The sequence below is a fragment of the Mytilus californianus genome, unplaced genomic scaffold (genome assembly GCF_021869535.1).
Source record: "Mytilus californianus isolate M0D057914Y unplaced genomic scaffold, xbMytCali1.0.p SCAF_1, whole genome shotgun sequence".
Taxonomy (NCBI): Eukaryota; Metazoa; Mollusca; class Bivalvia; order Mytilida; family Mytilidae; genus Mytilus; species Mytilus californianus.
In genome coordinates, this window is record NW_026262581.1 from 18,879,399 (window position 1) to 18,904,361 (window position 24,963).

At 33.8% G+C, this 24,963-nt stretch overlaps 1 protein-coding gene across 2 annotated transcripts in view; it reads right to left on the reverse strand.

Moving 5' to 3' along the window:
• The window catches only part of LOC127700039 (receptor-type tyrosine-protein phosphatase T-like), a 253,165-nt gene that overhangs the window by 113,372 nt on the left and 114,830 nt on the right, over positions 1 to 24,963 (reverse strand). The gene's annotated exons all lie outside the window — the stretch shown is intronic.

The following is a 24,963-nucleotide window of genomic DNA, read 5'->3' on the forward strand; positions in this document are numbered from 1 at the left end:
AATTATTTGAAATGTCATTAGCCTGTAGTTTGTCGCTATGTCTCAGATCAAAGTTATTTACATAGAAATACACTGATTTATAAAAAAAAAAATCCTTTTTGACACAGTGGTACCGTGGAGGACACTTCGACGCATGCTTAATGTGACGGTAAATCGTACCTTAACTATTAACTATTTGTATAAGAAAAGATAAAAAAAAACCCATTTTTCTCACAGGTTTAAAAGACCTAAACGATAAAGTTTGTGAAGTTTACCCATATCATTATCTTATGTATAGAAGTTTGCTTTTGTAGTTATACATGTACAATGTACATTTTAAAATAGACCAGTGAGAGTCAAAACTACCCCATGTTTTTAGTTAGTTTTTTAAGGATTCCATTAGGTTATTTTCTCAATCTGTTCCCACTTGACACACTTGTTTCAAAATAGAACGAAAAAATATGAATAACACAGGATGTACATGTATGTACATGTAACATAACCGACGAAAATGATGTTAGTATTGGATATTTTTCCTCGTAGTGTGGTAGGCCAAACTGAAGAGCTATGTCGCACATGAGAACCTAGTACCTTATCATCAATAGTTCCCCAAATATATTTAAAATTTTTAAACTGATATTACACGCACGCATATTGTTCGTTTCTCTTTAAAATTGATAATGTCACAAAATATAAACTTAAAAACTTAAAGTCTATTCTTTTTCATAAGATACACCAATCAAACCAGGATGCGATGCATATAGTGCAGAACAGCATCAAAGTTTCTAGCAATAGATTTACGGGCAATACGTACACTCTTTATAAGTCCTCATCGACTTGCACATTACCCCCATAAACATTTTTGGTGAAGGTTGAATGTATATTATAAAAGACAAGCGGAAGATATTAAATCAAAAATCAAACATTAAAAAAATCGAATTAAAACAATATCATGAACAAAATTGAAAACAACAGTAAACATGACATTAAAAGTGCTCCAAATAATAAGCTTTAATCATTCCTGTCTGTTTGGACAAAGTGCACAGTTTTTAAGCGTACATGGACAATACATAGGTACATGTATTATGCTGCCGTCGATGAGACAGCAATCGACGAATGAAAACAACAAAAACGATGTTTATCGTGAATATTTCAAATACAGCTCTTTATCTTTTTTCTTACAAAACGATAAACTCTGGCTGGAAAGCTTAACTTTAACTTCTGTCAAGGTCAATCTAATTGAAATATCGATCTACCGTAATTTGCGTCGTATGAGTGTAACAAAATCAGAGGTATTAATTTTAATTAGATTGTGTCAAGGTCAATATAAAAATGTATCCTATCGCTAGTGGTTTTTCAGCCTTCTATCCATAATTAAACATCCTTAGATCTTTTAGATATATTAATCGTTGATTTTGATCAGTAAGTGTTACACTTTTAAAAAGAAAAGGAGGGAGGGGGGACGGAAGATGAAATAAAGGGACAATAAAAAAACCACAAGTCGAAGAAAACTGACAAAACTATGACTTAAACGATAAACTGTTGAAAATTCAGATATAGACAATCTAATGGACAGCAACATTTCTAATTAATTCAAAGTTGCTGGACCATGATCAAGGGGGCAGGGCCTCGATATGGTCGACAATTTAAGATGTACTGATAGTAATGCAACTTAATAGAAAATATCATTGATCTATCACAAGTAGTTCCCATCAAACTGATTTAATCAGAAAACTTTAAAACAATTGTTGACGACGACGCCGGAAAAAAAAACACCTATGTGTCTCCTTCCGCGACTATTGTCGCAGGCGAGACAAAATCAAAAAAGACGAAAAGATAACCAACATACGAGTATACAAAACACTACATGGAAAAATAAAAACTGAGCCACTCTAAAAAAAGAAAAGCAGGTTATTGTATGTTTTATGAGCCTTTCCACTTCCGTTACAAATGATTTAAATTTCAAATTTTTAAAGTGGATTTATTGCACTTCAAACAATCAACACCAAACGCAAAAGTACAATAACAGTCTAACATGTACATGCATATCTATTAGTGGTTAGATAAGCATTTAATTACCTGTTGTATTCTTAGTCTTCTTATTCAATGTGTATCATGACCCGCTGTATAAAATGTCAATACATTCCCAAATCAATTGATCTTCTATGATGAAACATAGTTGGTATAATTAATTCAACACAATACACTTCCCAGACAAACAAAAGATACATTAAAGGTTTGTAAATAATCTTATAATCGAACAAATTAATATTAAGAACAAATAACGTATCACTTCTAGTACGAATTCGTACTAAATTATGTTATATATTACATACATATATACATGAAGTTTTAAGATCATTGACAACGCATAATTGTATTGAATTATTTCAAAAACATTAAAATTGAACAGGTGTGGATGTTTCTTTTTACAAACTTCTAATTTATACGAGTTAACTTAAAGCTAGATTTAATCACTTTTATATCATAAAAAAAAATACAAGATATTAGGTCAATGTCAGACAAATATTCTTTAGTTTGTATGAGGCATAGAAACCTGGGAAGGACGAGGTTTACCGAGCCCTTCAACAGTTTCGTGCCGAATACAAACAAAAGCAAATAAAATGATATTTTTCTGACATTGATCCAATATTGTTTAAAATACTGAAGCTAAATATGGCTACAATTATACTATTTTATAAAGAATTAGTACAAAAAAAATGTTGTCTATTCTTAAACGAACCCTGGATTGTAAGGCAAAGTGACGTGGCATGAAATCGACAATGTACGAAATATCGCCAGAGACATATCGTCGTGTGAATCTTAAAATGATATATTTTCCATTTGGTAATAGTGGTAAAAATCTAAGTTAATTTAAAAAGTTTAAAAGCTCAATATCATAAATATTTGACTGAGACATAAAAAGTTATATAGGAATCGTATCTACGTACATGAAGAGTAACTCTTTGTTCGATTGTTATTTTAATAGACAAGTATTTTAGATAAATAAAGCATCCCCCTTTTTGGAATATTTCACTACAAACAATGTAGTTTTAGAAATTTATCCTTATATTTCCATTGGAGATAGACCATGGATTTTTTAACTTTGTAATTATCCCCAATTCTGTATGGCTAGATTTACTAAGAATTGCTCATAAATTGAGTTCAAACGATGCAAACTATTTAATCATAATACTACTAAAGATTATTTTAATAATAATTATTTAACATAAAAAATACATGAGAAATAGTGGAGATACAACACTATAAAAACAAGGAGATACTAGACTGTACTTGGATTTTTTTTTTATTAAAAGTGGACATATAACACTATAAGATTCACACCACGATACGATATGTCTCAGATATCACTAAGTCTTTCTTACTATGTTTTGTTAATAGACGTGTTACGAAAAGGTATATACTCGACGCTGAGGTTGACAAATTAGACTTTAAATGTGGGGACTGTTTCAAAACATTGATTATCGGTAAATATCAATATGCGTGATGTTAACCATGTATCCTACACACTTCTTGGTTCATTTGAAATTGAATAAATTTAGAATTATCATTTTCTGATATCATTACTTGTGATTATAGGACGGGAGAGGTGTAAGTGTGTGCGGGGGAGGGGGTTAATGGTTTATCAAATATCCACTTCTAGATTTAAAAAAAAAAAATCACAAAATAAGCTAGCTAGATTTTTGTATATTAATTACTGTTCTTCGAACATATCAATTTGTCACTCCACTATATTGAACCTCGTCCTAAAAATGTATGAAATACTTGTCACTGGACGAAAAACAAACAACTATCAATCAATCTCTACTAAACCCGTACAAAGCTTTACAGTCTGGTTGATTTTTTTGTTCGGATGTCTCCATACGCTTCCATTAACTTTGAAAGTTTTTAAGCGCCTAATAGCGTGTTCCTCATATACCAGACACCCGAACGATAATCTCAAGTTCATTTTTTACATTATATTCTTTCTGCTCTGGGTCTACGTATAGCTCTAAGTTTATGACGCCTATAGAGGGTAACGAGCGGAGAACGACATGCGGTATATATTTTTTCCTAAAATGACAAAATCATGAGGGAAATCTAATTCTATACATGGCTAATTGAAGGCAGTAAATTAAACTATTGATTATCATCCTGTTGTCCTAGGAAACTACTGCGTGTGAATCTTATATTATTCCTATATTGTCCGCAAAAAAACTGCGTAAGTATGGAATGCCATATCTGGAGTTAAATTGTGCCCAAGGCTCCGTGTGTGGTCTGTAAATGGCGCGAAAATTGCTGTCAATTGCCGCTAACGCTGTTGGCATATTATGCCACCCTCCACGTAGTTGTCGCCAATTTTCTATTTTCGACCAAGAAGTATTTAGTGCATAGATTTCACAAAGAATCGGTATCTAAGCACATATTTGTGCACTCGCAGCATGAACAGAAACTTCAAAGAAAATATGCAGGAATATGTATATAGGATGTCAAACCGGCCAAAAACGAGTCAAATGTCACATACATTAATTAGAGGGTATATGACAGGGAGTACTTTTCTGACTGTTTGAGAGGATGGTCAAACGGGTAAAACAATTTCATACCTCAGAAATTACAATGCGAAATGTTTTAAAACTTTGCATGAATATGAATAGGATGTCTTTTTCCAAGTAACCTTATTTTGTTGGGTCGAACAAGTCATATTTTACATGAAAATGATACAAGGGAGGGTCCTCCATTTCTGTATTCTTTAATTTTTTATGCCATTTTTCTCTATTCTTTATAATTTTGGCCATTATTCTCTACTCTTTATAATTTAAAACCTCATTTTTCTATATTCTTTATTTTTTTTGGTCCATTTTCCTCTATTCTTTATATTTTTTTGCCCAATATTCTCTATTCTGTAAACCCTCATCCACATCCTCATGTACAATTGCAAAAAAATCACAAAGTTTCAACCTCTGAAAAAAAAAATGAATCCATAAAAAGAGTTGCAAATTTTCCATGTATATACATACATTGTGCACAGTTTAAAAGCGCCTAGGTTAGGAGTTTATTACTCAAATGGTTCCCCTCTTCTACCGCTCGCCTGCACGTCCAACCGCCCGCCAGCTGGATTTTTATCATATTATATAATAAGTCGATTCTGCATTGTGTGCAATCCGATCAAAAGTTCTGACCTCGGGTAAACACACCTTTAAGTAAAATGATCTGTCGCTATTGATTTCGAACTCGCAATTAAAATTGGCAAGTACATATTGCTTTAATTTTTCAGGGCTGGCGGGGGATTTGTTTCTCTTATCCGTTACTCCTTTTCCACGGCTTTCTTCTGGATTTTATATCTTTTCTGCAATATACCCTAGCCTCCTGTCAGTGTTCCATTAGGAAGAAATAGTTAGGGATTTATCATTTTTATTTATCGAGCATCACTGAAAAGACATTTATAGTCGAAATGCGCATCTGGTGCAGAAAATTGGTACCGTCAATGTTATTTATTCCCCACGAAATAATTAGTATGGAATATTTGTTCAATAAGGACTTATATGTCTATTTATATAATGAAATGGGTCTCTAATAAAGTTTCCAAAGGGACGTCTGTTTAATATAAGGAAAAAAATGTACGTGGACATCAGTACAATGCGGTTTAAACACAAGATTCAATTGATTATGATACACAGGTAATTAAAATCTTTAAATCACTCTTTGTGTTTTGATACGATACCCGCATTTAAAGTCTAATTTGTCAACCTCAGCGTCGAGTATATACCATTTCGTAACACGTCTATTAAAGACAACAGGAAGTGTTTTAACGCAGTAGAAATGTATGTACCTACCATGCATGTTAAAAACATACTACCTTGCATTATGTAATAAAAGAGTCCGATGTCCTTTTTACGTTTTAAAATTAAAGTATGTCATATCAAATTTCCATTATTTAAGAATTAAACGCTGCTTTTTGTTAGTTTTATTGGAGTGTAAAAACGTTGACCGAAGCATATTTTGTATGAAGCGCGAAGAGCTTATACTAAACGTGTGCGCACTTTCAATGCTTTGATATTATAAGAAGAAGTATTCGATGCTACAATCACGAAATTACGAGTTAAATCAATCCTTTCGATTGTTTTTCCTGTGCATTGTTTTGATGTTGTCATGAATATCACGTCCTGTCATGGATTTTGCATTTTATACGGAAACAAAATTTAACTTCAGGAATGCCTCGGCTAAGCAAAATTACGGAATCGTTTGCAACTTCTATGTATTGTAATTATCTAAGAATTGAATGCTTCTTTTTGTAATTTTATTATGGTGTAAAAGCGTTGACCGAAGCACATTTTGTATGAAACGCGGAAGTATTTTGTGGTTTATGGTATAGCCATTGATTGATAAAATACACTGTAATTCTTAAAATAAGTAGAACTGTGTCTCCATAATATGTAAGACCTTTATTACATCACGAACCTGGAGCCGGTATCATGAAGCAATCTTAGTGCTTACGACCATATTAAGATCATCTTATCTGCCAAGAGTGTATCTTGAAGTAATCTTAGAATGATTGACAGCCCTTAAAATTCATGTTGCACTCGCAACCCTAAGAGTACTCTTTATCCTTCTCGGAACGCTCTTTTAGTTTTAATCGTATCGAGTTGGTATCTCGAATGTCGATAATCAACATAAGATCGTCTTTGATTACTCTTAGCAAATTTTAAGTGCATCAGCATTCTTTTTTTACAGAAAACTTAACAAAAAGTTCTAAGAGGGGTGCCCCCTATCTCTCTCTTAGCTGATAAAATGTCGCTTGCAATGTTCTTACATGTGCGTTAAAGAGAACAAAATAGGATATCCAAAAGGATTTCAGAGATCGATCAAATCCATTGGATTTTCTAGACGGCCGTAGGATTGTCCGTGATAACAGAATCGGCAAAAGTCCCGCGTATCAGCACTTTGTTCTGCTGAATAGCTGTCAGCATTGTTTCCAATTCATCTTTGTTAAAGTTGGCGTTTCATATAAAAATAAGTATGATTGCTAATAAGACAAATATCTACCAAAGTTCAAATGGAGTGGATGTTGGTAGCAATTATAGACAACCGTACGGACTTCAACAATGAGACATGAAAAATATCAAACAATTCAACTGAAAAAACAAACGACCTAATTCATAACAAAACAATTTACGAAATACAAATATGACAGACATGAACCAACGACAACCACTGAATTACAGGCTCCTGACTTGGGACAGGCACATAACGAATTTTGCGGGGTTAAACATGTTTGTGAGCGCTCAACCCTCCCCTAACCTGGGACAGTAGAGTTACAGCACAACATAAGAACAAACTATAAAAATCAGTTGAAAAGGGCTTAACTCATCAGATCGATACAAAGCAGGAAAACATCTAACAAAAACACAAACAGGACGTGGCAGAGTATTTATACATCCATAACAACAAAAAAGACACAAAGTACAGATCTAAGAGTAATCGCAGTTACTGCCAACTAGTTCAAAGGTAATGACAACAAATAAAAAAAAAATCAGGTATCTAAGACTAAAATATCAATCACTTCACACCCAACATCCAGCTGTTTGAAATAAGTTTTCTACAGGTACAGCCAAACGTTTGAAAACCAAATCTTTGTATCTATGGAAGAATTTAGTAAAGGTTTTAAATAATTTGTGGTAGCAAAATCCATGACTTAATAATTTTTCAGTAATACATAGATAACGTTCATTAAAACCCAAAACGTCACTACAGATATGGGCATACAGAACGAGTTGGGATATATAAACACCGCAATACGGTGCCAAATTGTCCTTTGTTTTCTTCGGACCGTTTGGAGCACCTCCTTCTGCTATTTTCGTTATATTTCGTTAATATGTATATAAGGAAATATGGTATGCTTGCCAATGAGACAACTATCTACCAAAGCTCAAATGAAGTGGATATAAGCAATTATAGGCAAACGTACGGCTTTTAACTATGAAAAACGCACACCGTTTTGTCGTCTATAAAAGGCCCCGACATGAAAAATATGAAACAATTCAACTGAGTGAACTAACGGCCTAATTTATAACAAAACCATTTACGAAAAACATATATATGTCGAGAAAAAAACGACAGTTTGGTTCAATTTTGTCATAATAAGCTAAGACACATCGCTGATGAATTATTCACTTACAAGTGAATAATGTCCTCATTGAATCCGTATTCATGTGACCTTCATTTTAACCCCTTAGCTAGAGATGGGTTGCGCATAAATAAGGGCGTGTTTAGCTATTATTGGGAAAAGAATGTCAACATTGAAAGTGGAACAAGGGTAAACCATTTGGTTGACTGCTTTGATCCACAAAAACTTATTCTTATACAGGCAAAAACGTTGATTAACATATTTTTTAACCTATAATATGAAATCAAACAGACCTAGAAAAATCCGATTGCACGTGTTTGCTTTATATTTATATTTATATTCATGTTTAACCCAGGTTATATGACCGTCGGCAGTCTTCGGAGGTCACCTCGATGGTTAATTAAATGGCGTCTAGACTAAAATACATGCGATATGCTGATACATATTATCAGAGTCCATGCATCGTTAATTGTTTATTTTAGACTTTTTTATAATTTGGATAAACGTTTTAGTATGTTATAAATCCAATAAGAGAATTTGAGTCAAATCGGTGAACATGAATTTGACAGTTAATTTTAATGTTCGGTATTCTTTTTTGATAATAACATACTTTGATTGATTGATTGATTAGAGTTTAACACCGATTACATCAAGTGGCGGTCAGTCTTCAAAGACGGGATGTTTTATGGTCTACCGTTTCCCGTCCGTCTGTTCGTCCGTCCGTCCGTCTGTCTGTCTGTTCGTCTGTCGTCAACGTAAGGTCCCCTTTCGATTTATATAAATTTTAGATTTTACGTTTCCAAGTTATGGGATTTTATTGATAAACATGGGGGATTTTCCCATTTTCTTACTATAACTCAAAAATGCTTTGAACAATTGTCATTAAACTTTTGGTGAATTGTTAATATATATTGACATAAGTTCCCATTCGATTATCAAAAAATTGTGATTTTACGTTTTGGAATATTAGGACTTTATTCATAAAAAGGGTGGATATCCAAGTTTTCGGACAGTAACTTAAAAAAAGTAGTGTTCATGAAACTGTGGTGACTACTAAAATAAACTTTCTTTTTCTTTTTTTATAAATTTCTGTTATAACATTGCGGAGTTATGGAACTTTATTCGTTGAAAAATCTCGAAAACTGTCCATGTTTCACACTTTGGACGGTTGTAGCCTAAATAGTGACAACTTATTCATGTTTGGTGTTAGTGGGTACCACTGTGTGTGCATACATTTTTTTGGGGGGAGGGGGGGTCTATTTGAGATGTGCTCTCAGTATTTCTAGTTGATTATATAAATTCATTTAAAGCATAAAGACGAGCTAAAAGGGCGACGGGCGTATCATACGCAGCTCTTTATTATTGGTGGAGGAAACAGGAGTGCCCGGAGAGAACCACCGACCTTCGTTAGGAATAGATAATAACATACTGGATAAGCGAACATTTCAATAAAATGTTCAACCCCACCACATTCCCTATAAATGCCTGTCCAATTTAGGAGTCTGTAATTTAGTGGTTGTCGTTTGTTGTTGTATATCATATTTGTTTTTTTGATTAAGTGTTCGAATTTTAGTTATAATGTTCGAGTTCAGAACTCGAGATATAGTTCATATTCAAGTTGAAGTTCGAGTAAGAGTTAAAGTTGTGTTTCGAGTTCGAATTATAATTCGAGCTATATTTCGAATTTTGTCCCGAGAAACACCTCGATTCGAATTTCGAGTAAAGAGTTTGAATTGAATTTCTTGTTAGAACTCTTTTTTTTTAGGTACAAACGATGTTTAATTGAATTTATGTTTAAAAACATTCGTATTGATTGCAAATCTTCGTAGTTTTTTCGCTTTATTTTTTTTGTTTAGAAATAAGGTATAGATACTGTAAAATTGAGAACGGAAATGGGGAATGTGTCAAAAAGACAACAACCCGACCAAAGCAGAAAACAGCCGAAGGCCACAAATGGGTCTTCAACACAGAGAGAAGATTCCGCACCCGGAGGCGGGCTTCAGCTGGCCGGCCCCTAAACAAAAATGTGTACTAGGTCAGTGAAAACGGACGTCACGCTAAACTCCAAAACATATAAATGAACTTAAATTAAAAAAAATACGAGATAAACAAAGGATGAAGGCCTTTGTTTATTTCGTATGTTTGGTGAAGACCGTAATTATACAATGTTGAGATCTAGATTTTTAGTGTTTGTTGTGGGTTTTTTTTATTACTGGCCTGATCCCACATCCTGTTTTATTCATACACTTACATTTGAAGATATAAAAACATAAAAAAAATGTAGATTTAACCCCACACTTCGTTATGTGCCTGTCCACAATTTAAGAACCGTGTCATTGGTTGTCTGTTATTATATCCTGTAATATTCATTTATCTTTTTGAAGCGTGTGGTACATTTTGGGATGTGGATGTCCGTGCTTTCGTCATTACCGGTTCACTTAATTTGTGCCGTTAATAAAACTAAAACAATGACTAATGATATATTAATTGAAAGTCGGAGAAATTTCTTTCATTGTTCAACAGCAAGATCTATACAGAAGTGATACATGTATACTCACTAATTTAGTGAAAAGGATTTTTTTCTCCCGATGGTCTGAATTTTAAATACTTACTAGCCTCTTAAAGATACATCCTATTTCAATGAAATGCTCTGCTGAGACTTCAGTAAACCTGTAAGGAGTGTTTTTAATTTGTTTATTTTTTCTAGTGCGGCAGTATCCAACCAACAACTGTAGCTACACGTACCTTATCTAGTTTTCCGTGGTGAAAGACAATCTTGGTCCTACTTTTAAAATTAAGTACCGCTTTTTATTTACTTTTTTAAGTCATTGGTATCCAGCTGTTTGTAGCTGCACTGTGCAGGTTTTTTTATTTTGTGTTTTAGTTTTACGACATATAGTCTAGATAGGAAATGGGAACGGAGGAGTTGATTATTTGTGGTTGATGTGGTCTGTTGTACGGTCCAATCTTTTTGGTGAATCTTTTTATCCTTTTGATGTAATATTTTGAACGTTATTTTAAATCGAAATAAAAATGAATATAATTTCCTAGATACATTTGTAGAAAATGTACGCCATGAAATAAACGATGCAAAAATTGTTAAATATAATTATCAGTAGAAATTGCAAACCATACCTAAATAGATTAATAATAAACCAGGTTTATGCTAGCAAACAATAAGCTAGCTAACAATAAAATGTATCAAGCAAGCGAACAATAAAAAAATAAGCGCCAAACTGATCGTGCCTAAAAACCGAAGACTTGCAATAACATGAAACGTCTTTTGAAATCAGATAACAATTTTTTCCAGGAGGAAGACGAAATGCATTACATTTAGACAAAAGACAACATTGATTAATTATTTATTCTTTGATTAGAAACTGTTTTCCCTTCATAATAGTAAAATAAGTACAAACTAGATGAACGTCTGCAACTGAGGTCCAAACTCAGGCGACCAGACCCCCTCCCAACTTTAAGCAACGGCTTATGGCTTGCGGGATGCCCGTTAGCTAAATTCATTAAAGGCCCAAAGTTGGGGCGTGGCAACCTTATAGCTACCCCATTCCAACTTTGGTTCGTACAAAATTTACTACGGAAAAACTTTGGTCCACATAAAACATCACCTGCGCTTATATTGCTGTTTTTATTTGACACATGCTGGAAGATCTGACAAAAGACAGTTGTAGGCGTTGCCAGAATGATCTCAACTGGGCATTTTAGTCCGGACAACCTTAAGCTTAGGCCCTTAACTACCATATTTATCTAGTGTGGACAAAAACTTTGCCGTCGGTTTTTTTTTAAAGAATTACAGTTGGCGTGGGGTAGTATCGACAGACCTAACTTTGGAATTAAGTTGAAGGCTTCCTGTGAATGTACCCACCAATTTTTGGCATTGTTGCCCGGCAAGCCTTATGGCATTGCCTACGTTTGTTTCTAATGAGGACAAAAGCTTTTCCATGGGCGTTTTGTTATGAATTAAAGTTTGAATTTGGTTTAGCTATGAGGTTGCCAGACCACAACTTTGGGACTCAGTTGTAGGCTTTAAATGACTTTACCCACCTATTGGGCATTTTATCCCGCAAGTATTGTGCGATTGTCTATCATTTGTATCTCGTGTGGATAAAACCTTTACAAAACCGTAGGGAATTTTCTACGTTTTAAAGTTTTGAGGCGGTAGGGTTGCCAGACCCTGACTTTGGACCTAAGTTGCAGACGCTCTGTGAATTAACCCACCATGGCTTTTAAACCCAGCAAGTCTAAGGTTATCGGCTATAATTTTTACCGAGTTTCGTCATATCTTTGCCGTGGGGATTTTTTTATGAATAAAAGTTTGGATGGGTTAAGTTCGTCAGATCCCAAATTTAAATCTCAGTTGTAGGCCATCCGTAAATTTACCCACCTAGGCCTTTTAGTCCGACAGGCCTTGCGCCATTGTCATTATTTGTACCTCGTGTGGACGAAAGCTTTGGTGTAGAGACTTAAAATCAAATACCGACCTTTACAATTTGGCAATTTATAACTTTTTCTTTCAAAGGAAGAAAACTAACTGGAATGTCTGGGTTTTAGATTAATGTTTTTCAAAGGCCTCAAAGCATGTGGATTTTATTCAATTTTTACAAAAGTTAAATATCATCTATTTTTAAGACTTATTTTATTATTATAAAGAGAAAACAGTTTTTAATCAAAGAATATCAAAAAAAGGAGAAGAGTAACGGAAAGGACGCATGGAAATTCGATGTCTGTGTTTCAAAAATTATTATGGTGGCTTAAAAAAATAAATAACTAATCAATTTTGTCTGTCCACATTTATTGCATTTCGACTTCCTACTGGATATGCAAAGACGTTATATATGGAACGCCAAAACTGTCTTGTTGTGCCCATTTTCATTATATGATGTGCAAACATCTTTATATGATGTGCACTTGTCATTATATGATGTGCAAACACCTTTATATGATGTACAAATATCCTTATATGATGTGCAAATATCCTTATTTGATGTGCAAACATCCTTATATGATGTGCAAACATCATTATATGATGTGCAAACATCATTATATGATGTGCAAACATACTTATATGATGTGCATATATACTTATATGATGTGCAAATATACTTATATGATGTGCAAATGTACTTATATGATGTGCAATTATTCTAATATGATGTGCAAATATCCTTATATGATGTGCAAATATACTTATATGATGTGCAAATGTACTTATATGATGAGCAAAGATCCTTAAATGATGTGCAAACATACTAATATGATGTGCAAATATACTTATATGATGTGCAAATATCCTTATATGATGTGCATTTTCCTTTATATTATGTGCAAACATCTTTATATGATGTGGTTGTGTCATTATATTATGTGCTTGTAATCTTATATGATGTGGTTCCGTTTACTTCATTATATGATGTCGAAACGTCATTATATGATGTGCTTTCGTCGTCGTTATGGTCAATGAACATGATTACGATTAGAATGATTACTGTCTACGTCATAACTGATTCCGATCTGCTTCTGCGGAGTAACTATACACCCGGACAAATCTGTAGCTATCGCTAGCGAAAGTGTAATTTATAGGAAAAATGAGACAATGCAATTTAACAAAAATCAACGTTTCAAACATTTCAGAGGAAGATTAAGATCATTTAATACAGGAGCTAGTTGACGAAATTTCCGGCTGCGGCGAAAATATGATAAAACAAATTTTAGGGCTCTTTAAAGCTTGCTATTCGGTTTGAGCAAAGGCTCCGTGTTCAAAGTCGTACTTTAACCTATAATTGTTTACTTTTTACAAATCGTGACTTGGATGGAGAGTTGTCTCATTGGCACTCATTCCTCATCTCCTTATTTCTGTGCAAAAGACACCGTCCGTTTTAAAAATATTTCATAACAATAGCTATAAAATTATCTACTCATGCATAATATGGCGAGATGGTTTGTTTTATAAAATTATATTGAATAATATAAATGGTAAGATGTAAACATGTAATGTAATATTGAATATGTACAGTGGTATTAAATCGAGTACTAGTATATCATATAATAATTGTAATTCGGAATACTTTGCTTGCTTGTGACAATGGTGTACGATAAGGAGAAAACTTATCACCTTTCCTATTTTCTTTACTTTTAAAAATATTACAGGACTTAAAACTGTAGCAGAAGATCTGCAAAGAGAATTAGAAATATATCTTAAGTTTGTTATTATATTGTACGCAGATGACACGGTATTGTTGGCCGAAACATCACAGGACCTGTAGACTCAACTCAATGCCTTCCATGATTATTGTAAGGCTTGGAAATTGAAAGTAAACGTTGACAAAACCAAAGCCTTAGTGTTTGGTTTTAGACGTTTGCCAAAAAATCTCCGATTTTCTTACAATGACACTAACATTGAGAGAGTAAAGCAGTATTACTATTTGGGAATTATTTTTACTAAAACAGGGAATTTTAATATGACAAAAAAATATTTATCCGATAAGGCCTTAAAAGCCATGTACGAAGTCCTGAGAATGGGAAGGATGTATCAGCTTTCTGTAAAATGTCAACTTGATCTTTTTGACAAAATAATCAAGCCCATTCTGTTGTATGGGTGCGAAGTATGGGGATTTGGTAATAATGATATATTAGAAAAGATACATTTAAAATTCTGTAAATTACTTTTAAATCTGAAATCCTCAACACCAAATTATACGGTTTACGGGGAACTAGGTCGCCATCTGTTCGACATAGATATAAAAATTCGAGCAGTATTATTTTGGCAAATTTGATATCCGGAAAACAAGCAAAGTTTTCGTTTATATTATATTAACTTTCTCGCCATATGAACGGTCATCATAACATGCAGACTACATGGATTCTGTTTGTCAAAAAAATATTTCAAAATTGTGGTTTCTCATATATATGGTAAACACAAAATTTCATTAAATAAAGATTGGTTAAAAACTGTTATAAAGCAAAGATTGTTAGACCAGTTTCTTCAGAATTGGAATTCGCTAATCCAAAATTCGTCAAAAGCTATTAACTACAAAATTTTAAAGAAAAACCGGGAATTTGAGGAATATTTTAATATTTTGAACTTTAAAGATGCCGTTGTTCTCTGTCGATTTCGAACGACTAATAACAAAATGCCAATTGAAACAGGAAGGTGGCAAAACGTATGAAGAGAAAACCGTTTTTGCCATCAATGTAACAATCGACAAATTGGAAACGAATATCACTATATATTTAAATGTACTTTTTTCGATCAAAAACGTAAAGAGTATTTATCATCCTATTTTGTACAACGACATAATGCAGTTAAATTCTTTGAACTTATGTCGAGTACTCGAAAACCAGTCCTGAAGAAGCTTTGTTCATTTATAAAAAATATAAAGACGTGTGTTTGTCCTCCTGGCTAGTGACTTTTGTAACCTCTCTCCCTTGTTTTGTATATATTGTAAAAAGTTATTGTTGTTATCTCTGTACTGATGTCATGCATTGGCTTATGAGAATAAAAATATAGATAAAGAAGCCATAATTATACCGGTATGGATGATTGATTGTTGTTTAACGCCACTTTCAACACTATCATGCTATTTCGTGGCGGTGAGTTTATATTGGTGGAGGAAGCCGAATTGCCCGGAGAGAACCACCGACCTTCGGTAGGAAAACTGACAAATTTAGTCAATTAAGATTGGAGTCGAGCTTACCTGCCACGTTCGGGATTCGAACTCACAACATACAGGCTAGTGATACAGTAGCTCGATTACTTAGACCACTCGGCCACCGAGCCGTCCCCCCTCCCCCGAAATTGAATAAAGGAGATATGGAATGAAATTCATCTCGGTGCATTACATTTGCGTGCAGCTTTTTATTATGTTTTCGTGCATATATTTCACAGCTTCAACTAGATGATTATGAATGGATGCTTGACGTCCAGAGGCAAATTGATATGCATACTCGTACGAGAACATGTTAATGTGATATGCAAATTAACCCTGCTTTGTACTAGACCGACACCTGAGTCTTATTTTTAACATACTAGTTCACAAGGTAACAGTTCGATGGAAGACATGTCACCTTACCCGGACACATTATTCTGATTCCGAGCCAACCAGCCTTTGCTCTTACTCCTTAATTTCGCGTGCTTAGCAGGGAAGCAGCAAATTTCAATTTTAAAGTCTTTGGATTTGATACGGCCGGGGTTCGAACCCACGACCTCCCGCACTCGAGGCGAACATGCTACCACGAAAGCACCGCCAATACAGTAACCCGCAATATAAAAGGTTTCGTGGGAAGCCGCTCATATATACACCTTCAGACTCAAGTAAACATGGCTAACGTACCAACCATATTTTTTTTGGTGAGCGGGGGGCATGTTTTTATGTAAATGTTTGATTCCAAATTTCTTGAAAGAGATTTTATCTATTTCAGAAGGGAAGCGAAATAGTTAGTTTCCATTTAAAATGAGGGAAAAAAAAACAATAATGATATTAAAAAAAAATAACCATGATATTTTTTATTAAAGTCGAAAAATGTGTTTGTCCTGAGCACAAGGAAATACACGTTTTCCTGCCCACACTAGATGAAGAGTCGGTGCCTAACCAATCGGATTAAGATACAAATGTACAGATCATCTGTCTAAGCTTTGGTTACAAGGATCTGACAACACTTCATTTTACTTTCTGTTCTGGTAAATATTACATCAGCCAATGAAATTTCAGCCTTCATATTTTTTAAGGTGTGGATCAATCCGACAAAACCAGAGAATCCCAATGGTCTTCAAAACAGAAAATAGAATGGAGCGTTTTCAGATCGGCGTAAGCAAAGCTTGAACACACAATATCTGTAATTTAATCAGATTGGTGTCTAAATGAACATAAAAAAATGCATTTATTTATTGTTTACTGAGACCTGTTGGTCTCTTACAGATAGAGAGTTGTGTTTTAAATTTTTCTAAGTGAAGATTTACGGCAGCGGCTTTTAATATTTTGCGTTTATCCTGTAAACTTCAATAGATTAAAAAAAACAACAAATAGTGCAATGTGTCTGAATATACTCTATAGTAAAGGTTCCATTTGGGCAATTTTGGTCCTTAAGAGTTTTGTTGTTTTATTGCCTATTATCTTGATAACTTATCTATAGAGATACCTTTCCTTGCAAAATGGTATAGTCTAGACAAAAACAGATTTAAAAATAAATAAATTAAAATTATGGTCATTTTCTTTCATTGGGGGTGGGGACGTGGGAGGAAACATTGGAATATCTCTTATTTTTTTCAAGTCTACACCTTGAAGAAGGAAAAACAATCAAGACCCCCTTTCCAAAGACATAAGCATTTCAATCCCCCCTCCCCCCCCAAAAAAAAAAGCTACCACCGAACAATCACACACAAACACACACACACACACACACACACACACATACACATTTTCAGTACTTTTGTTCGTAATAACAAAAAAAACAACGCATTAAGTTTCTATTGCATTATACGTTTAAAATATTGCGTCAGTAGTGTATCTAGAACTTCAAGTGTGGAAGTTGTTTGCGACTTCAGGAAACTTAATTGGGATATGCCGATTATGGTCTCTTTGATATTTACCCCACCTTCATTCAATATTAGCTTCAGATGAAAAATATTCTGCTAGAAGAAATTGTTGAAACTAAGGATTTAGCGGAACGAGGCGTAAAAATTGATGTCTACGGATGACGAAACATCGCCATAACATTATATGGCGGCAAATCTATACCTATAAAAAATTGAATATCACTTTTTCCATTCCAAAAATAATAAAATTAAAGGTCCCCTTTATTTCTTCGTATCCCTTCTTTTTGGGGTTACAAATGACCGGTCCCTGATATGAGCCATTACCCTATCAATGTCCGATTTTTTCCCATTTTTTTGTGTATATCTTGAGAAAAGTAATATATTAAGGGAAACTTGAACAGTTAAAATGATCAACAAGTTAAAATTTACAAAAATGAACATACTGGAAATTCATGTATTAACTTCTTATAGAAAAAACAATAACACACCTAATATAAAGATATTGACAAATATAATGTCTACCCTTGTTAAAACGAGCATAGAGCATGGCATAAAAGAATTATTTCTTAAATTTAATAACTTTAACCGTATGTTCATTATTGTAGACCCATCGATTCAAACTAAACTTTGCAATTCATATTTTGACAATTTTCCACAATATCAGATGTGATTTTTTACATCTTAAAACGAGATACCAACATGCCAAGGTTAAAAATCTCAACCATTTTCCAAACGATAGCTTCAGATTTGAGCCGGGTTTATAGTAATTCCGCAGAAGCAGATCGGAATCATTTATGACGTAGAACGTAATCATTCTAATCGTAATCATGGTTAATTGACCATAACGACGATGAAAGCACATCATATAATGACGTCTCGAAATCATGTAATGAAGTAAACCAAACCACATCATATAAGGTTACAAATTAAGCACATAATATAATGACACAACCACATCATATAAAGATGTTTGTACATAATATACTGGAAAATGCACATCATATAAGTATATTTGCACATCATATAAGTATATTTGCACATCATATAAGGTCTTTGCACATCATATAAGTACATTTGTACATCATATAAGTATATTTGCACATCATATAAGGATATTTACACATCATATAAGAATGTTTGCACATCATACAAGAATGTTTGCACATCATATAAGTATATTTGCACATCATATAAGTATATATGCACATCATATAAGTCTGTTTGCACATCATATAAGAATGTTTGCACATCATATAAGGATGTTTGGACATCATATAAGGATACTTGCACATAATATAAGGATACATGTATTTGCACATCATATAAAGGTGTTTGCACATCATATAATTACAAGTGCACATCATATAATGAAAATGGTCATAACAAGACAATGTTGGCGTTCCATAGTTATATGTTGTTGAAAGTCTTCGGTTTTTAGGTTCTTACGTAAAACAAACATTTGTCTTGGTCAATTTTGAAAAAGTAGAATGATACTTAATGAATGACTTGTTTATTTATTTAGTGGATGACAAACAAACAACAACAACAAATCATAAGTGGTGTATTTCCTCACAGTTGCTGAACCGGAATAATCCGTTTAATGGTGCTTGTCAGATATTACATTTATCTATTTTTGTATACATTACATGTAGTTTTGATACAGCTTAATTATTCATTTTACGGGTGATTAAAACTGATAAAAAAATGTGTCCTTATACCCTGTGTTTGCGTCTTTAGTAACATGGATCATGTTTGTTAATGTCATGTCAATAAAAGAATACTTCTTATGGTTTTAGATTCTTTGAATACGGTAGTTTTTGACCCATTTGCATGTGTAATACCTGCACCACTACGGTACGGTTTAGTGTGTTGACGGGTATTGGATCAAAAATGAAGATTGGAAGGATGGACTACAAATGGTTTTAAACGGTTCAAACAAGCTTAAATATCCACAATATGAGACGCGATACTTTGTATCTTAGAAGAAATAATCCAGCACAGAAACCTTTATGAGTGAGGACCAATTTAGTGTGATCTTGTTTGAACCGTTTAAAACCATTTGCAGTCCACCCTTCCAATCTTCATTTTTGATCCAACACACCAAACTGTACCGTAGTGGCGCAGGTATTACACATGCAGAATTTTTCTGGTTTACCTCTCTTTGCCGCTTAATATATTAATAAAAAAAATATAACATTTTGTACGGTATACATTTTGCTCATTATTTCATTATTGAAAGCATAGGGACGCTTTACATGTAGCTGCTAAAATCCACGTCATTTGGACTTTGGTGAATAGTTGTCTAATTGGCAATCCTACCACATCTCCTTATTTTGTTTTTATAAATGTAAATCTAGAAGTTATGATTTTTGAAGAACAGGGAACATCATACAAAACTTACCGTGTAACAGTTATTAAGCGGAAAACCTAAAAAAATAGAACTCAATTTACCTTGTCTAGTTAAAGTTGTATTTCATTCAAAAATCATTCCTAATCTAGATCATGAACAATAAACCTTTCTAAGGATCCGTTGATCGGAAATGTTATGTAATTTTGTTTGTGTGAAATTATACATTTAGGTTGATGAAGACATGTATTACATATACATATTAAAACACGTTATGACCAACTTAACCGGTACACATGTATGTCAGTTGTACGGGTGACACGATAATCTCAACTTCCGACGTCATTTGGGTCATTGTAATGGTCATTTTAGAATAGATCAATAGATGTACATTATAACTACATATACCATGTACTTATATAACAGAACCAAGCTCAGAAAAAGGTTATCTGCTACAATATTCAATATTCCTGTAAATTTATGTTTTTGAACTTTTTATTTATATATTTTTTATTGTTGATTAACTATTTACGTCAAGTATATACCAAAACAGACATGGGTTTTTCTCATTGCTGAAGACCGTACGGTTGCCTATAATTGCTTACAACCACATCATTTGAACTTTGGTGGATAGTTGTCTCATTGGCAATCATACCACATCTCCTTATTTTTATGTGGAATTATAAAATACTACTTTGCGATATGAACGGACGGAATCGTTCACTGTACTGAGTTTTAGAACGAATGTATCGGATTTATTTAAAGAAGAACAAAACAGGATCCTCGTATGGAAACAGAAGCATTTTTTTTTGAAGCAAGAAAAAAAAGTTAGCAATGTTCATTCCTTAACCATATTTACTTTTCATACAAAAGAGGTCTTAAGATAAGCTTCCTATCGGGGAAACATTTAGTGAATCATTGAAAAAAGTGCAATTTGGTACAAACAGATCCATCTTGTATAACTTTGTTTTTAACGGACCATATCTTTGCTTCCGATTTAACTTTGGTTATTTTTTTTTCTAATTTTTTCGAATAGTCAACACTTGCACAATCTTAATATAAATGCAACTTTTAGCGCTTCGGACGCATGAAATTTATAAAGTGTTGTTTTCATTTTTTCAGCACTGGGTCGATACCACTGCTGGTGGACTATCAGTCGGTCCTGACATGGTTTATAACAAACCTTTGTAAATTGTCCGTTTATTAATTATTAAGAAACTAAAGTTTCAACTCCCTCAGGCAAAGTTGATCTTGGACGGATTTGGCTATTATGTTTAGGTCCTCTTTTGTCATATAGCTTTTTGAATTTGTCGGTTCTTATACATGTACATCTTTGGCTTTCAAATATTCGGCTTTGAGAATTCCTGATGAAGGTAAATCCAGAATAACGCTCCGGACGCACGAACTTTATAAAGTTTTGTTTTCATTTTTTACAGCACTGAGTCGATACCGCTGCTGGTAGACTTTTAGTCCCCGAGGGTATTATCAGTTCAGTAATTAGTACTTCTGTTCTGACATGATTAATAACAAATCTTTGTAAATTGTCAGTTCATAAATTTTTTAATTTTTAAGAAACTAAGATTTCAACTCCCTCAGGCAAAGTTGACCTTAGATGGATTTTGGCTATTATTTTTAGGTCCTCTTTGGTCATATAGCTCGGTTCTTATTTACCTTCGGCTTTCAAATATTCGGTTTTGAGCGTTCTTGATGACGCAAAAACCAGAAAAGCGCTTCGAACGCACGAACTTTATAAAATGTAGTTTTCATTTTTTACAGCACCAGGTCGATACCACTCCTGGTGGACTATTAGTCCCGTAGGGTATTATCAGCTCAGTAACAAGTAGTGCGGTGTTGGCATGATTTATAATAACAAACTTTTGAAAATTGTCCGTTTACAAATTTATAAATTGCCAAAAAACTAAGGTTTCAGCTTTATTATATTATTTTTAGGTCCTCTTTGTTCATGTAGCTCTTCAAATATTTCGGTTCTTAATATTGGCTTTCAAATATTTTGAGCGTTCCTGGTGAAGGTAAATCCAGAAAAGCGCTTCAGACGCATGATATTTATCAACTATTGTTTTCATTTGTTTTACCATCTCTATCATAACGTGGTTACAATCTTTAAAAATATAAAAACAAATGTTGTGAGAACGTTCTTGCGCATTCACCAAGCTGACTACTGCCCTGGCCACCGTTTCACAAAGCCTTCTTAACTTACGATCACCGTATCATTTTACGATCCGTTTACGTGTGGTTCTACATTCCCGTTACGTGTGTTTCACAATGGCATCGTAAAGGACTACTAAGTTGATCGCAAGTTACGCACTGTGTATCATCGTAAGTGTATCGTAAAACGGAACTCTAGCTGTAAACAGGAGGTGTGAATCGTAGTTTATTTACATTGGAATATGGCACACTCTTCTTTCACAGATCGACGAGTCGAGCATGCCGATGAGAGCGGACGTGAAAATGTTTGCAGAGAGAATCCTTCAACGTCATTGAAATTGTTTTGCCAAATTGGCTTCATTAATAAATATTGTTATCCTTACATCTTATATTTTATGTTTTTAATTATATTTTTTTGTTGAGGAAAGTTCTCTGCAGATATTTTCAGGTTTGTTTGATACATGTGGTCAGATGGAATCCATTAGTAGTTTCCATGTGGGAAACTATCAGACCAATCTATTTGATGTCTGAGGGTTTTAGCTGTTGTTCCCCTGATGGATCGGTAGTTTCTTTCCGAGATGCTTTATTGTAGGATTTTCGGCTTTCCTCTACCAGGAATACAGTTGGGCATTTAGCGGTATCGGTTTGGAATCCAAGTATGTCCTTTCAGGTTTCTCGTTCGTTGCCTTGGCATTTGAAAATAAATAAATAAATAAATAATCTTTATTTCAAGAGGATAATCCCATTAGTTAAAACTAATCTTCCTGAGAGTCCTCAAAATAATAATAACATATTTATAAGTACATACAATATTATAATGATATATTATACACAATATACAATTGTATCTAGATAATAATGAAAAAGCATATTAATTTGCGCAATTGATGAAATTACCATCTCTATCATAACGTGGTTACAATCTTTAAAAATATAAAAACAAATGTTGTGAGAACGTTCTTGCGCATTCACCAAGCTGACTACTGCCCTGGCCACCGTTTCACAAAGCCTTCTTAACTTACGATCACCGTTTCATGAATAAATATGTGGGTGACCTTATCCTTTATTTTGTATATAATTAGGTCTTTCCACTTTTCGGTGGAAAGACCTATTGTATTTGTTCTGATTATTATTTTTTTTTTTCTTCCTCCGCCACTTTTATTTCTTGCGTATAAATTTTGTTTCGCAAGATGTCGCTTAGATGTTTGGTATATGATATCGAACAGTTTATGCGCCTTTGAAATTCACCCTGCGTAACCGAATACTTTTCTTTGTAGGAGTTATCTCCCCGAACACTGTTTTCCTTGTGACTGCATCTCCTCCGTAACCGTATAAGAAAGCGACAAATTTATTTTATAAAATTGCTCGTTATATCCTTCGCATGATTTGTTCATTTTTGACCGAAGCCATACGAACACTCCATATGAGAGTTATTTCCCCTAATGCATTTGAAATAAGTGATATGCATTTGTAACTGGTAAACCATAAGTGATAGAGACCTAGAGTCTGTTGATTTGAGGTCCTTGGTCCTAAAGAATAGAAAACTAGGTCAAGGTCATGTTGTGATTTTTTACATTAAGTTCATATCGCTTCTTCCTAGAAAGATTTATAGATATCGACAAAACAATTTAACCAAAAAGTTTACTAGAAAATTTTTGTCGAAATGGTACGCGTCATTTTATTGCAGGGTCAATGTCCCTGTTGTGGTCGAATCAACAAATTAGTTATCAAAACTTTAAACTTTGCAGCTATCATGTTGTAAATGTTTCTTATCTCAATTATCAACCACAGTCTACCACTACACTCCCCCCTTTTTTTTCTACTGATTTTTTTAAAGTTATCCCATTTCTATGAAAAGAAAATCGCTTTTAGTGCAGTACATTATACTGTAAAAGCCAACCCTTCTTATGTACAAATTTCTGTCTGAAATAGAAATCCATCCCTGCAAAAATCTGCTCCAATTCATGTATTTTCTGAAATTAATCGATGAGACACGTGCGGTCCGCTTGATTGCGAAATTAAAATCTGTGTCGTAGAAATCGCTCCTTTAAGTTCGTAAATATTACTGAAATCTTACAATCAAATTTCTAAACATGCATTAAAATACAAATCTGTGCTCCCGTAAACATGTGTACGTAATATGTATGCGTGATCCGACATCAATGACCTGTACAAAATAAAAACAATAGTTATCGTGTTTCTCTGATCAATACACATGTCCTCTGTTCAACGGTCTCCCCTGAAAAGAAATTAATATTTTTAACTCCAGACATATATATTCGAGGATCACGTGATCTCACAACATCATCTCGCGCGCGGACCTAAATTTAGAATAAAACATTGCATATCCAAATAAGGAAAATAAAACTTCCAAGATAAAATTTACTCCGTTTTCCTACAAATTCAATCAAAATGCATACACAACAAATAGATGAAAAATGGAAGTCCGAAGTAACATAGAAACTAGAGAAAATTTATAAACGAATGATGCTAGGATCAATTTTTATGAGGACATCCCAGGCGTCCGTTTAGCTGTGCGGGATGTCTAAGTACGCAGTGACGTTCGGTCAGAACATAGGCGTTATTTAAGTTAGCTGCGTCGCACAGAGAAAGTGCCATGCAATCAATCAATCAATCAATCAATCAACCAATCAATCAATCAATCAATCAATCAATCAATCGACCGACCAACCAACCAACCAACCAACGAACCAACCAAAAAACCAATTAATCATGTTTCGGAGGGGAAAGACCGTTTAACAATTGTTTTTAAAACAATTGATTTATATTTGTTTTTAT